Here is a 13,107-nt window from a genome sequence, read left to right on the forward strand (position 1 = left end):
GGTGGCTTCAGAGCCTGTAGGAGTCGGGCCCTGGTTGGGAACTCCAGGCCCTACCAGAATCTCGACAGCAAACGCACCTAAAAGGAAGCGCAAATCCATTGTACAAAAAGGTAGAACGGCCAAAATTCCTCTTTTCGCCTTTCCAGAACCTCCTTTACCTTTCATCTGTTGCTTAGAACCCCTCTGTCCTTTTTCCTTCCTGGGAGAGCAGCCTCACGCACTCGTTCCTGCTCACGCACCTCTGCACACATTTACTGTCTATGTGCATCTTGAGCCTCACCCACAGCCGTCCTGCGTGTTAGTGCCAGGCCTGTGGGGCCCCGTTCTCTGCAGCTCCGGCCTGAGACCCCTGGAGACCCTTGTGTGTGAGCAGAGCGCCAGCCCGAGGGCAGTCCTGACTGCGGGAGTCCTGCTGCTGCCTTCGGAGCCGCGCCCAGCCCAGCCTCCGGGGCTTCGCGAAGTGCGCTCCTCGTCAGGCCTCCGCTCGCGGATTCTTTCTTCCCTCCTGGGAAGTTATCTGCTTCCCTGCAGCACAGGGAGGCACGGGGAGCCACAGGGGCAAGGAGGGAGAGCACCCTGTGTCACCGAGCGGGCCCCGAGGCCAGCGGGGAGACTGATGATGCCCACATGGCCTCACGTCCAGCCTTTCCTGCGGCGTCGGGCCTCGCCCTCGCGCCCTGGCTCTGAGGACCCGCGTTCCGCCTTCTCCCCACCACTCCTAGCATTGGTCCCTGGAGCTGTCTGTGGCTTCCTGGGCCCAAGCGTTGGCCCTGAGAACCTGCCTGAGCCCAGCGTCCTCCGGCTAACATCTCCGTTTGTTTTCTCCGGGTTCCTCTCAGCTCTTTTTCCAAGACAATTTGCCCTGACTGGTGGTTCCACCTCCCAGATTTCTCCTCTCCAATCTATCAATGGTAACACCCTACTGACCAATGACTCTGTGTAAAACACACCTCGGATGGTAGACTGTATCAAGAAGGTATTTTAGAGTGGAACAAACCTAGACGTTACGATCCCACCTTTCTCCAGCTCAGAAATCGTCAATGTCTTCCCCTAGCCAACCGAATAAAGCCCAAGTCCCATAAATTGAACAGGCCTTCAACAATCTGATGTCAATGTAACGTTTCCTCTTTGTAAAGTTTTGTAGTTAGTGTGGTGCCAAATATTTTGCTGCAGAAAACCCCAGGTCTAAAGCAGGTAGAACATGGCCTGGCCTGAGTAACAGCCATGTAAGTGTTTGTGAGCACAGGTCCACAATCCCTTAATTGAAACCCCTAGGGCCAGCTGTGTTTCAGAATTCAGAATTTTTCAGATTTTAGAAATGGCGTATGGTAACTATGGCATAAATTATATAAAACCTACAGCAAAGTCTGGGGCTGCACTCCAAAACCTAGCATGTTAATATTTCCGCAGAGAAATGCGTGGATATTCATACAGAGCAGGACACATGAAGACAGTATAACAGCCTCGTGGCCATTCAGGGCAGGTTTTGCTGCCAAATGCAGTCTGAAAACCTTTCGTGTTTCCGTGTTTTGAGAATTTCAGGCTAGTTGCAAAGCACCGGGCCTGACCTCTGTTATCACCACCTGGAGCTGGGATGGCTGAGGCGGGGAGCCCAGGGAGATGAAGACGCCTCAGCTGGGGCCCCAGATCCTGGGGACGGGGTCAGAGGATGTTCCTGGCAGGGGCCGGAGGAGCAGAGGGTATGCTGGGGACCAGGCATCGCGCCAGCAGCCGCGCATTGTCTTGGGTAACCAGGGCTACTCTGGGAAGTATAAACATTTGGCACAGCCAGCCCTGCTGGGAGGCGCCTGCTGTGGAGGAGACAGGTTGCTCTTTGGAGCCGGCATCTCAGAGCCTCACTTGGCTATTCAACGTTTGATGAATTCACAGAGGGGTTGGAACCTTCCTGTCTCCATTCAGAGGACTTGGGCAGAGGGTGAAGTCACTCACCGGGAAGACACAACGAGACCACAAATGGTGCTGCCGGTGACAGCTCTGAGAAAGCCTCGGCCTGCCAACGCCCAGACCCTCCCTCCCTCGGAGGCTGACGCCACCGCGTCTGCTGAGTTTTATGAATGCCCAGAACTGCCTTGTCTTCAGTCTCAAGCCCACACTCTGAATACCAGTTTTAGTTATTAGGGCATACATCATTTTGAAATATGAAAATATGAATTAAAGTCAGTCTTTTTGTTTGGACTTAAGTTATACCTTATTCCCAAATTGTCTTTACGTGTATTTTCATATCTCATTCTAGCAGAAATTCAGCTTTTATGTCCACACAAGTCTGGCCAGATCACCAGGGCTCCCATGTGGTCCCGTGAGGGGGCGTGTGAGAGACCCAGAGCCTCTGCCTGCGCGGGCACACACACTCGGAAGGTGGGGGCTGGGGCAGTGTTAGTCAAATCTAGTGGATGGTGCATTTTGGCAACAGTACAATTTGGTCTCCAGCTCTTTCATCTTATTTGGGTACCTGGCATTTCAAAACATGCATATTCTGCTTCTCATTAGCAACAAGGCTAGTAATGCAAATACATGGGCTGCTGGTAAAAGCCATTAGCATTCATTCCTCTCATACTCATGACAACTATAGTACATGGGCGCACTTAACCTCTCGCCAACAACAATTACAGCAAATGTGCAAGAAGAGAGCGCAGGCCGCCAGGCACATTCATCTGCAGATTCCTGTGTTCTGAATGATGTGGTGTCATGGCCCATGAGGGAGCTCCTGGGGACAGCGGGCGGTGTTCTAACTCGGGTGCTGGCTGCATAAGGGAATCACCTGGGAGGCAAACAGCAGCAACAACAAAACATCAAACAAAATACTGACGACTGGTTGCCACCCTTCAGAGATCGTCATTTAAGAATAATAAATATTTGTCAGTTAATAATTAGATTGTGATTTAATAATTAATAATTACTTGGTTGGGGGGGGTCCCCCAAATGAAAAGCTATAAACACTTTCCAGGTAGTTCTAATATGCCACCAAGGTAGAAAACCCACTCTTAATTCTCCTGTTTCCTCATTCGACAAAGTGAAGTACAGGTTTCGTGTGTTAAAGAGTTGCTAGATGAACCCAGGTTTGAAGGGTAAGTTTGGGGAAAATGAAGGATCAAAACTTAAGGTCTGATTTGCCATCACTGTCGTAGGGTCACCGACAAGCCTGTCTGCCTGGGCTTTCCAGGGTGTGAGGCCTTTCGGCTTACCACCAGGCCTCCCTGAACAGCCAGGTGACGCCGCCAGCGCTCCCCCTGCACCGGTGTGGCATATTGTGGTTCACGAAGGCTTTCAATCTGTGTTAACTTGTTGGGCCCAGCCGAGTGCACAGTGCAGGTAACACGGCGCTCATTTCACAGATGAGGACACTGCTATTAAGTGACTGCCCCAAGGTGGAGACAGCAAATACTTAAAGCCCCATCTCTTGGTTTATACTTTTTATCATTTTCTTTCTACTAAACCACAAGCCCACGGGCTCTGAGACTCTGCACCACTAGCAGTCTGGTCTTTAAGTCATTAAAGCACTAAATGTCAGATGCATGCCATCCTAAAAATGAAGAGCCCACAAGCTTCCTTTTTATCTACAAGTATAATCCCATAGGACACTAATAAAAGCTATAGCATTTATAGGTGAGGAAGTGTGTTGCAAATGGGGGTGTCCTCTGTAGGAAGAGGCTGTCTCTGACCCTCCAAGGTGAGTTGGGGCATCTCCTGCGACAAATGAGCACCTCCAGTTGCCCTTGTTGCAGGACTTACCCCACTGGTCGCATGCTCTCTTCTCCTCTAGAATGTGAGCTCTGCGAGGGCACAGTGTGGTTTGCTTATGGTTTTGTTCTCCGGGCGCCATGTGGGGCGATGCCAGGTCTTGATGACCAGCATGTCCCAACAGTTCTCTCTGCTGGGTCCACATTGAACAGGGTCTCCAGGGGCCGTTGGTTAGAGGTATGAGGCATAGTCTTTCCTCCCCTTAGTCCTACTGGGGCACAAGCCTCAGGTCCCTCTAGAATTTTCCTTCTGTCCTGGATAGTCCTGTGAGAGTGGTGAGGGCAGAGGGTGATTGAGATGAAGATGCTCTTGTGTTCTTGAGAGAATGCCCTTCAGTCATTGGTGCTGCCTCAGAAGCATCATTTCTCCAGACACCTGTGGTACCTTAAAATGGGGTCCTTAACCCAGAGTGGTGAGATGTTCTCTGCGCATCTTTTAATAGAATCTGCTGTCCAACTAGCACGGGGACAGGACGCCAGGCCATAGCATAGTGGCTTCTATAATGACCCTCTGTCTGCTTTCTTCCTTACACTTCTTACAGCTATCACAGTACCCTCAAGAAATATTTTCCTAAGGCACTTATATGACTGGAGACTTCATGATCAGAAGTTCCTGCCAACACTCGTGAGGGTAAATGAGACCATGTGCTTCTCTTCATTCAATAGATGTGTTTCTAGAAACGTGTTTGTAGGTAAAACTTAAAAAATGTGTATCATTTTCCTAGGAACTGATCATTTCAGAACTCCCCTTGGGCCCCCCAGCGTCTCTCAAAGAGACATGGGGAAGCTCGCCATAGAAGAGCCTTGAAAGGGTGGAGCCGAGGCTGCCTCTCAGCTGCCGCAGCGCGCTGGGCGGGCGCCCGTCCAGGCCAGGGAGTGTCCTGGACTCGGGCTCATCATCCCGGGGCCGTGGGGAGTCTTTGGGCATTCACGTCGTGTGGGGTTGATGGAATTTACCCAGACCAGCCCCGGGGGAAGGGACTCAAGGGAGCTGAGACCATGAAGGAGAGCTGGGAGAGGGGTCCTCGCACTGCCCCCGGGGTGCTGCCCTCTGCAGGCCGGGAGCATCCTCTCCGCATCCCGAGGGCCTGGGCCCAGCAGGCAGTTCCCACCCACCCGACTGGGAGGACAGCCGTGTCTCACCCGTGTCCCTGAATCACGCAACCCCGAGACCCCAGCGGGAACCCAAGGGGTGGAGAAGGCGGCTCGGCCACCTCTCACGCCAGCACGAGCCACGGCCGTAGTGCGCAGGCAGGCAGCACCATCGAGGCTCCGGGGGCTCAGCCGTCGCAGCCTTCAGCGCAGATGAAACCCACACGACTGCAGAGCAAGAGGGGCTGGGGATTCTTTCTTTCTGTGAGTGATTATTTTCCCCTCAAACGGTTGAAGACAGAGAGAACACAGGTTTCCAGGAGCCTGGAGAAAGAATGGGGGTGGGATAATCAGTGAAGAGGATGAGGGAATTGTTGAGGAAAAGTGTGGAGGAAATGGAGTTACGGACAACAGTGCCAGAGATGGAGGAGGGAAACCGTGTGTAAAGGGTGTAGACCGAGTCGTGAGTTTCACGGAAACCGTAGTGGGCCGGCCCCGGAGATTCCCGGGCAGACTACCCTGCTGGATGATGGCGCGAGTCTGCTGGCCCCTCATCCCTCCGCACAGAAACTCGGGGGCTTGGGAAAGCCGTTAATACCTTCAGCCTGCTAGGAGACAACAGTGCGTGGCGGTGACATGTTCCTAAGCTCCTGACCTTGCACCCGGCAGAGATTTAGGCTGGGGGAAAATCTGACAATTCAGCATTTTTAGTAATGCTCAGAAGTGAAACAGGATTTGGCCACAAAGTGATTTCTGAGGGTTTTCTGTTTTGTGTTTGGGTCACTAGTGGGCGGGTTTCTCTAACTTCGGGAACTTTCTTCCTGCCCCATTCAGTGTTTTGGGGGCTGCAGCAGTGCTGTAGGGGTGGTACCTGGAAGACGGGGACAGCAGCTGGGATCAGGAACCTGTCCCCAGCAGTCACACAGACCTGCACTATCTCAGCGGACACTGGCTCTATTCTGATTCCCAAGGGAGCGGCAGCTTCAGCGGCGTTGTGCTCCCCTCAGGTCCAGCTCGGAGGTGCCTCAGGCACTTCCCCACCCAGCTTCCAGGACGGGTGCTTCAAGGTTCATGGATCCTCTCCACGACGTTTTCAGCCCCACTTGGCTTCCCCAGCCAGGAAGGAATGGCGTCTTCAGGCTGCAGCTGTGGGTGCTGTTTCCCAGGTAACTTAGCAAATCATATCGTGTGCGATTTTGCCAAGTGTTTTGAGGGGAGGAACCAGGACCCCCAACCACTTTCACGTTTTGAGCTAGGGTTGGTCATGCACAGGATGACTTGTTGTGACAGTTTGGCTAAGGTGGGGCGTGGGGCGTGTGTTCCAGGCTGCAGACTGGAACAGAAGGGGAGACGGGGAGCAGAGTGTCCCCAACCCCTTGTGGATTGCACTGTCCAGCTGCGAGTGGGAGCCTAGGACCTTCAACACACTTAGAGAAGGCTTTTTATTTTTTTACATGGGGGAGGGGCAGGGATGGGTAGAAAAGGAGGAGGGATATGGGGAGGTGTGCAATAAAATCCTGGACCCTGATATTCTCTCTGAACCCCAGGTATGAGGAAATCTACACCAAGCAATGAAATCCACTGAGGGGAATGAATGGACTCAGCTCTGGTACTCAGCAGCGTGTTGAAGGTCCTGTCACGAGAAGTCATCCTGTGATTTAGAAGTGACGATGCCACAATTGTTGGGGGAAAATGGGAATTTCCACCGTTACCCAGACAGGCAGCTTCCCCCCCCCGCCCCCCACATGCCTGCTCCTCTGTGGGGACTACCAGTTAATGCCCTCCTTGACCAGCCTGAGCCCAGCACATTCCGGCCCAGGGACATCTCAGTGGGAAAGAGATTCTGGTCATTTAGAAAATTCATGATCCTGTGATTCAGCTAATTAAATAAATCTGGACAGAGAAGTTTCTTTATTCAAAGGGAGAAGGTGAGAGACAATTGGAGAGAAGATAAGAAGGAGGATGCAAGAGGGAGCATGCAGTGTAAGAGGAGGCTCTGAGGGCAGCTGGTCCTCTGTGGGTCTTCCTTCACACAGCCTCGCTGTGAGAAGACAATCCTGAGGCCCCCAGACGCTATACACCAGGCCTCCCGTGGCCCTGGTGACCTGAGCCCCTGAGCCACACAGGAGCATTCCCCTCCACCTCAGCAGGCACGTTCCTGTTTCAGAGCCAGTCGTGGTTCTCACAGTCAGTCAGGCTCCGGGCCAGCCAACAGCGATGGGACTGCGATCTGGGCTTAGGCCCTGCTGGTGTCTGAGGGGAGCGCTTGCTGTCGCCCTGGAGTTCTAGACCTGAATAGGATGGATGAGGCCCCCGCCTCGCAGAGCAAGGGAAAGACCTGAATCAAGTAATTTCAAATAGCGATTAGTGCTGTAAGAAGGTCCTATTGTTGAGAGTCGCTTTGGGGTGAGTAGAGCAGCAAGGGATCAAGTGAGGGGAGCACACTAGCTGGGCTGGTCAGGGGTCCCTGTCCAAGGAGGTGATGTTGGTGTGTTGGAGGCGTGTGGGCCTGAGGGGCCCCTGCGTTGGGAGCTGGCGGGCGGCAGGAGCAGACTGAGGCTGGCAGGGGATTCTCCTGAGCTGCAGGGCTGAACTCCAGGCAGGGCCGCAAGGAGCAGCGTCCACACCATTGGGTGAGCTCCGGGCAGGGCGGAAGTGCGGGTCGGGTGGCACTCTCCAAATACATTAAATCTATAAGCGTTCAAGAAAGTTCTCCAGACAAGTGAGAGAACAATTCCCTGAGAGAAAGATGGGCTTTCATCACATCGCTGAAATTACTCACTCTTTTGGACACGTTTCTGTTATTTCTCTTTTACTCTGGCCTCTTCACTTCTTTTCCACGTGCATTATCTGCGTTGCTTTAAGCTGCATCAAATCTCTTGGTAAGAGTGGCAGAGTGTAGATGAGTAAGTGAAGACTCTTCATGTGGAGACACAACGCTGGATAACTAGGAGCTGTTATGTGATCAGCTAACTCAAATCTCAGCCCTACTCCGCCTGCCTAGGAGAAGGCGGCGTGGTGTGATGGAAGAGCACAGGGTTTGGGGTCTGAAGTGTTTTATCTGAACCCCAGCTTTTTAATTATAGAGGTTGGATGTCAGAGGTTGGCAAACTTTCTTTGTAAAGGGCCAGAAAGCAGATATTTCCTGCTTTGCAGGCCACAGTCTCTGTCCTGACTACTCAGCCCTGCCGCAGTAGAGCTAAAGCAGCCAGAGACGGCACGCGAACAAGTGGGTGTGGCTGTGCGCCAATCAAACTTTATTTACCAACCCAGATTGGGCCCGCAGGTTGTAATTGGCCAACGCCCCATATAGAGTCTTAGTTTTCTCCGCAGATGAACTGGGCATTCTTGTAAGACCTCATCCTACAGCGTTCCTGCTAAGATCAATTGAACTAACGTATAAGGAAGCCTTATAAATTCCCAAACACTATGACATTGTTAGTTTTGTTTATTTATGCCCCGACCTCTGTATTTTAGTTCTGACGCTGACGAAAATTCTGTGTGGTGCACAGGAGCTGTCAGGGTAGCTCATGTTCGCTGATGGGTATGATGGGTTGCTTGGCCAATGAGCGGTGGACTACCCACTGGGTGGTGGGTTCTTAAGGGGTGGGTAGCATCCTGCATCTTTGGGTGGCTGTGGCCATGGTCCTCTGGGCATCTGCTCAGTCTGCTGTGGGAGGGAAGAGCCCACAGCCTGCCCTCCTTGGGGAGGTTGCTCTTGCTCATCCACTTATGTACAATTTAGTAGCATTAAGTACATTCACACTGTTGTGCAAACATCATCAGGATCCATTTCTAGAACCTTTCCCTCAACTCAAACAGAACCTCTGTCCCCGTCAAACACTAACTCCCCTTCATTCAGGTCTCCAGTGCGCCACAGCCCTCACCCAGCCCGCGGGAAGGATTCCTGGCTCGTGTCTGGCTCCTGCCGGCAGTTCAGTTGGATCAGACCGTCCTTTCCCAGCTCAGCCTCTCAAACGTTCTGTCAGTGCTGTGTGCACGCGAGTGCTACCATCGGGGTGGATTCCAGACTGTCTGATTGTGCTGTGCGTACGTGAGAGAATGTGCTTGATTTTGGGAGATCGCTACTGGAGTATTCCAGGGTAAAGAGACACTGTGTCTGCCATCTAGTCCCCACCAGTTTAGGGAAATAATAATAGACAGGGAAAGGGAGCGAGGGTGACGGAGCAAGTTTGGTCAAATGTTAACGTGGCATTTGGGAAATCTGGGCCAAAGGGATACAGGAACCTCTGAACTACTTTTGCAACTATTCTGTAGGCCTGAATTTTTTTAAAATAAAAAGTTAAAAAATATATACATGGGTGCTGTCCATAGAAAAGGCTACTATGAATAGTTTTTTTTAAAAATAAAAGAGTATATATGCTGACATAATTTATTTTCTGAGAAGAAGCATGAAAAACTGTTAGCAATGATTGTCTGGGGAAGAGAGTTGTTAGTTTTCATTTAATGTCTTTTTATACTGCTTGACTTTTCAATTAGGTGCGTATATTGCTTTTATATTAAAAATGAATATCAACAGAGATCCTCCAGGTAGAGGAAATATGGCCCATTAAAAATATATATTTTTTTCATATTTCTCTTGATTAAAAAAAATCCCCAACAACTGAGTAGGGTCAGGGCTGAGCCCAAGTTATGCTGAAGGTGAGGAGGGAAGATGATGGGAGAGAGGAAATGGAGAAGCACCGTGAAATGGGGCTCCAGGCTGCGGTGGGAGCGTTCTTCCGGTGGTGAGCGACAGAAGCGGACTGCTAGCCCGCGGGAGAGGCGACGGCAGAGGGGCCTGAGGACCGCGGCACCTCACGGGACCCCCGTTTGAACAGCCAGGAGATGTGGCAGAGCAACTCCCAGGCTCAGTGCCTCCCTCTCCACATTCAAACTCCCTGGAGGCAAAATCCACCTGGCCAGGTCTGCTGGGGCACCAGCGCATTCTTTAGGGGACTTTAAAACTGCCAACGGCGCTGGCCACCGACTGGGTCTCAATGTGTAGACCTGGCCGCTGGTCCAAGCCCTGTGGTGTCTGAAGAGCCCATTCCAGACGGGGAGGAGAGGCAGAAACTGACGAAGAGGCGACTACTCAACAGAAGTGAGGGAGCCCGTGTTTGCGTCCTACTGAGAGCTTAGCCCTGAAACCCCAAAGAGGTTTAGGTTGGACGTTGGGCCTGGGAGAGGTGACCAGCAATGTTACCACAACAATGTTCTTAGGGAGAAGGAAGGGGAGGAAGAGGAGAAGGAGGAGGGTGAGAGGGAGAGAGAAAGGAGTAGGGGAGGAGGAAGTGAGGAAGAGGGGAGCCAGCAGGCGTGAGGTCCTGGGGCCATGGGTCCACATGCATCCCCAGGCACTCGGCCTGGTGCAGTGTGGTTGATGGTCAACGAGGAAAGGCCCTTATAATCGTAAGTAGGGTGTTTCTACACATAGCTGTCACTTCCCAAAATTTCAGTGATCAGCTTAATGGACCTGGGAAGCTAAAGATAAACTGTATTTCTGAAATAGTGGAATTTTGGCTTTTAATGCTTTCATTGTGCGCACCAGGTTTTGCTACATAATGCCGAATAGATATCTTCAAAATTGGCATAGAGCATTTATTTTTCAGCTTGCTATGTACCATTAAGGATATTTCCATGAGATTGTTTTTACCTGTGCTTGAATTTTTAAAAATTGTTTCTTACTGTATTGCCAGAAAATAGAAAGATTTTAGGATAATTCAGTATAACAATTATTTGAATTTTCTAAGGTGTCATAATTTTCTAGCTTCACGTTTTCTGTGAACCTAAAAGAGAGGAAAGGATGATGGGCTGATTGGGGTGTTCTGTGTGGAAAAATGAGATTCTTTACAATGGGAGATGAAGAGATCATTTAGGTCATTTTGTCCAATGTGAGGGAGGTTGCTCCTGGACCTTTGTGGACATTTTATCTGGTTCCATTCTAAATGACTCAGCTAATGAGCTTTCCATAACCTGCCTTTGGAAAAGTGTCCACAAATCTGCTGGGTTTCCTGATTAGGAAACGCTTTTCCTATTCCCATGAATTTTCTTGTGGTTCTGTGTCATTAGCTGACAATCCCTTTTCATTCTGCCACAATGGTTAGATCCTCCTAACATGAGATTCTAAAAATGTCTAATGTGTGTCTCTCTAATGTTGCCCTGCCATAGCTGTTCTATTATTCTCGTGTATGCCTCGGAACTCCTTTTGACTTTCTGATTACCTCTTCACTTCCGGAAGGCTTGGAGCTAGATTCACAATTTTAGGTGATTCTAGCTGAAGTTCACAGCTTGGTGCTATGTCCAGATCTGAATAAGAATTAAATAATTATAGAAGTCCCCCTTATCCATGGTTTTGCTTTCCCTGGTTTCAGGCTATCGTAGTCAACCTCAGTCCAAAAATATTAAATGGAAATTTCCAGAAATAAGCAAGTCATAAGTTTTAAATTACGTGCCATTCTAAGTAGTGTGATGAAATCTCTAGGTGTCTCACTCTGTCCTGCCTGAGATGTGACGTCTCTTTGTCCATTGGATCTGTGCTGTAGGTGCCACCTGTCCGTTAGTCACTTAAGTAGTTGTCTTGGTTATCAGACCCACTGTCGCAGTATCAGAGTGCTTGTGTTCAAGTAACACTTATTTTACTTAATAATGGCCCCAAAGTGCAAGAGTAGTGATGCTGGCAATTCAGATATGCCAAAGAGAAGACGTAAGGTTCTTTAAGTGAAAAAGTGAAAGTTCTCGACTTAATAAGGAAAGAAAAAAAATCATATACTGAGGTTGCTAAGATCTACGGTAACTTTTATTATAGTATATTGTTATAATTGTCCCATTTTATTATCAGTTATTGTTGTTAATCTCTTACTGTGCTAATTTATAAATTAAACTTTATCCTAGGTATGTATGTAGAGGAAAAAATGGTATATATAGGGTTGGGTGCTATCCTTGATTTCAGGTATCCTCAGGGTCTTGGGCCGTGTCCCTTGTGGGTAAGAGAGACTACTGTATTGGTAGTACATTCTAGTGATGAAGGATCTAGCGACTCAAGATCCTGTAGTCAAAGTCTAGTCTGCCTCTCACGAGCTACAGGACCTTAAGAAAGTTACATGATTTTTCCAAGCCTCAGTTTCCTCATCTGTAAAACAGAGATAATCGTAAGTGAAATATTACCCCATAAACTGTTCCTAGGAGAAATATACAGAGCATTTAGTAGTGGGTCTGACTACAGTGAATGTGCACTAAATGTTAGCTACTACTCTTGCTGGAAGTATGATTCAAGATCTTTACAAGTTGAGTAGATATTTAGGATAGATTTTCTTGGAGTTTGGTGCATTGGCCATCTTGCTTGCCTTCCTCTCCTTCCAGTTCCTTTCCTTCTCTTGTGTAGAGTGGTCTGCTTCTTCTGAAGTAGTCATTACTCCAGGCTGGTCCAGAGCATCTTGACTAAGACTGGCGCCTGCTAACACCGGGTCCTCTCACCAGCTGCTAAGAGCATGCAACTTTCTCCGCATCATCGCATCAGCTCCTCTCCTCTGTGACTTCCAGACTAGTCACAAGCCCTCTCGTTGTCTCTGAGGACTAGAATCTGCCTTTCTGTTTTCTCTTCAGGGAACGTGTCAGCTGGTCCTCCCTTCCACTTCAGTGCTCTTTGCCCCGCTGTGGTTGAGAGGGTTGTCCTCGCCTATCCTCACTGTTACCTTCTGCTCCTAGGCCACCAGGCATGCAGCCTCCCAACCTCAGTTCTGGGTAAATCCTGGTGCCAAAGCTTTGTGTTAGCTGGCTCTCTCACACGCCTCTGCTTCAGGATGCCAGCACCACTACAAAGGGGGCTGAGTGCGATCCTGGGGCACCGAGTGAGCTCTCACCTCAGCTCCAGCCCTTGTCCTCGTATCAAGAGAGACCCCCTCCTACCCTGTACAAGGTCGGGGAGGGCAAGGACTCACCTTGACCCTAGCAGCTAAGTGTTCTTAGACTTGGGGGCCCGGGCCAGCGTCTGAGTGTCAGCCATTGGTCTTTAATGTGGGCCTCCTGGTACCTGCCACAGCCCCCAGCCACTTTGGACAGGTCTGTATTTGCAGAAAGATCACTTCTTATGGGTCCACCAGCTTTACTGCTTTCACTTTACAAAGAAAACCTGCTCTCACCCTGTGACATTCGGGTGCTTGTATCAAGAGAGTTGCCTTCCACCTGTTGGAACAGATTTTTGGATTTCCCTTCTTGCGATGCAAATTAGACAGGCAAGAAATGCCTGAGTTTGGGT

The 13,107-nt window shown here is 50.1% G+C and overlaps 1 long non-coding RNA gene across 1 annotated transcript; it reads left to right on the forward strand.

Moving 5' to 3' along the window:
- The first annotated feature begins 5,578 nt into the window (after positions 1-5,578).
- Positions 5,579-6,752, forward strand: LOC139084912 (uncharacterized). Its single transcript, XR_011542852.1, has 2 exons — positions 5,579-6,016; positions 6,398-6,752. It is a non-coding gene; the product is annotated as an uncharacterized lncRNA (long non-coding RNA).
- The last annotated feature ends 6,355 nt before the right edge of the window (positions 6,753-13,107 follow it).

The sequence above is a fragment of the Equus przewalskii genome, chromosome 7 (genome assembly GCF_037783145.1).
Source record: "Equus przewalskii isolate Varuska chromosome 7, EquPr2, whole genome shotgun sequence".
NCBI classification, from domain to species: domain Eukaryota; kingdom Metazoa; phylum Chordata; class Mammalia; order Perissodactyla; family Equidae; genus Equus; species Equus przewalskii.